The sequence below is a fragment of the Choloepus didactylus genome, chromosome 12 (genome assembly GCF_015220235.1).
Source record: "Choloepus didactylus isolate mChoDid1 chromosome 12, mChoDid1.pri, whole genome shotgun sequence".
NCBI lineage: Eukaryota > Metazoa > Chordata > Mammalia > Pilosa > Megalonychidae > Choloepus > Choloepus didactylus.
The window spans coordinates 15,833,679-15,836,651 of record NC_051318.1 but is presented as its reverse complement, the minus strand read 5'-3'; the positions used below and the strand labels follow the sequence as shown (position 1 = coordinate 15,836,651).

The window sequence follows — 2,973 nt, the reverse complement described above, 5'->3', positions numbered from 1 at the left end:
CATTAGATACAGGGAAAAACTTTCATTTAGAATTCAGGGAATTTCTGTTGCATGAAAAACACTGGTCTAACCTGTCCAAACATGCAACTTCTCTTTATCTGACCCCATGAAATAAATTCCCTTTTATACAAATGGTCAGATTTGAGGATCAAATTAAAATTCATTGTTTCAAGTTAAACTCTGAGGGTTCTACACAATTATGACATGATTTTAAATTCATATTGGCATTCAGTTTTTTGTATTTTCCTATTTTTATCCTAAATAAGCTTTGTGGACCATAATATTTAGGAAGAAATTAAGAATTTTATATTACACTTTGAAGTTCCAATGAATTCTCAGTTTATCAGGATTTATCTCTCAGCTTAATGCCATACAACTTCTACACGATATAAGTATATGGATAAAAAGTATTTCAAATACAAAGTCCTTAGCTCTGTGTCATAAATAGATTTGGATAAAACCGCAAGCCTTCTACTGAGTCATCTCGGCAAAGATGGCCCATCTTCTCTGCAAGAAGCAACCGTTCTTTGGCCAGGAGGACAGACATTCCCACAAGCTTGGCAAACTCTTCTGATGTTAAGGATCCCTTCTCTGAAACTGTCTCTAGGGCCAAGGCCACCATTTCCTCCTCCCTGTGGGACTGACACTCAAGTACCATGACACCACTGTCAAAAACTCGGAGCCTGAGAGGTAATTTCAGTGCTTCTAGCATCTTGCATGCATTCACTAAATCTTCTGGTGAGAGCAATTCCATTCCTCGAGCACAGTTTACTAAACAGTACACCTCCGTCAGAGACATTATTTCTCCTCGTTCCTCTAAAGGTGCCTGTAGTATTCCAACCAGCTGTTTGGCCAGCTACATGTGGTACTGTGTGCCTGAGCTGTAGGTTTCCCTGGTAACTGGATTAGCTATTCCCATGCTTAGCAAGTAGGAGTTAAACCTGATAGTCTCATCTTCTGTGATGTCACCTTGTTTGTCTTTAATTTTATTCGCAATTGATTTTGATAACTCCACCATTTCCTTAGCCTTGATCATTGGCTTGCTGAGGTCCTCAAAGGCCTCAGAAATATTTTTGTCAGCTTCTTTTCTTTTTTCTTCCTGTTTCCTTTCAATAGCTACAATTTCTACAGCCCTTAATCTTCCTGGCTGGTGTCCTCTACTTGTTTGTACCGACTGGGAAACTGGCATATTCTCCCATCTTCTCTGTGTCATTTCCTCTGATAAAACACCTGTAGAACTCAATCTGGCCGTGTTCTTTGAAGGAGAGTTTGATATAGGAATTCTTACTATTTTGGAATGGCCCAGGTCCTTTGTTAGGAGGTGCTGGGTGAAGATGAACCACTATTTTGGCACTTTTCCCAATGCCAGCTGCCTGTTCTTCGATGAACACAATTTGGGAAAGAGGAATGGCCATGCAGCATTCATGGTTTTTCAGATCTCTCCAAATTAGTTGGTGTGTACTGAGAAGGGGGGCCCCAGCATCAAATTTTATCTTCTCCTCGCCGTCGTAGATGTGTACCCTGCGCTGCTGGATCACCAGGGTCTCGGTGATCTCCAGGAGGCTGCTGGTCCCGGGAACATTGTAGCTATTACATGACTTTTCTATAAACCTGCAACTTTTCCAATTAAAAACTAACAATAGAGAGAACCTAAGATGGTGGCTAGGAGAGACAGGGCAAAAAAACACCTCCATGAAAAATACTAGATAAAAGCCAGAAAGTGACCCAGAACACCAGTTCCAGCAATGCACCAGCTGGACAAGGTCTGTACTTCGTGAAACCGGGAGTCTGTGTTCTGATACGAGTGAGTAAGCCTGCTGGATATCTGGCAGCCACACTGCGGTGTGGGGAAACTGTGGGTTAGCATTTGGAGGTGGACTAGTTCTTTTATAAAAAACCCAAAAGCAGCTTCAAATATTGCAGCAAGAACTGCACAGTGAAGCATGACAGGAACGGGCTGTGTGAACGCCTCAATATCTGGCGTGGAAGATAGCCTTTTGCACACCTGCTGCTAATTGTCTCAGAGCAAGGAAGGCAGAGGTGAGCCAAAAGGGGAAAAATAACCACTCCCCTTGCAGCCATCTTCCCTGTGGCCTGGGAACACTCCTGCCCAGCGCCGGCGCCACAGCCCAGAGCCACGCCAAAAACCCAGTGTGACAGGAAGTGTTTCCAGCAACACGCACACATGCCACAATATCAGGCGTGGACAATAGACTTCCATGCACCCACAGCTAATTGTCCCAGAGCTAGAAAGGTGGAGCTGTGTGAAAAGAAGGAAATTAACATGCCCCATTCAGCCATCTTTACAGCAGGCAGGGAACGCACCTACATGGCCTGGAGGCCCAGAACTTCCCTTGAGGGATGGCGTGTACTTGTGATGTAGCACAACCTTCCTCCAGCAGAGGCCCTAGAAGGGCACAGCTTGGAAGAGGGAACCACTCGGAAGTCCCAGGGACCATATGCCAATACCAAGGACTTGTGGGTTAGCAGCAGAGACAATCTGTGGCGAGACTGAAATGAAGGTTTAGGCTCTTGCAATAGCATTAAATCTCCAGGAACACCTGGGAGGTTGATTATTAAAGCTGTCCTCCCTCCCTAACTGCTCAGACACACACCCCACATTCACGGCGGACAGCACCAACAACATACCCAAACTTGGTGCACCAGTTGAAACCCCACAAGAATCAGACCCCCACACACCACAAAGACAAAGTTGGGGAGAACTGACTTGAGGGGAATAGGGACTCATAGATGCCATCTGCTGATTAGTTAGAGAAAGTGTACACCACCAAACTATAGATCCTTTACAAATCCTTGGACAAATCAGAGATTAGTCTTCGAATAATCCTACAAACCCTAAAAGAACCCTATCAAGTAAAGCAAATGCCAAGGGGCCAAAAGCAACAGAAAATTTTAAAGCATATGATAAAACCAAACTATATGGTTAACCCAAACACAAACACCCAAATCAAA

The 2,973-nt window shown here is 44.1% G+C and overlaps 1 pseudogene; it reads right to left on the bottom strand.

The window, feature by feature from the left end:
• Positions 1 to 381: 381 nt before the first annotated feature.
• LOC119507298 lies at positions 382 to 1,523 on the bottom strand (annotated as a pseudogene).
• Between the last annotated feature and the right edge of the window lie 1,450 nt (positions 1,524 to 2,973).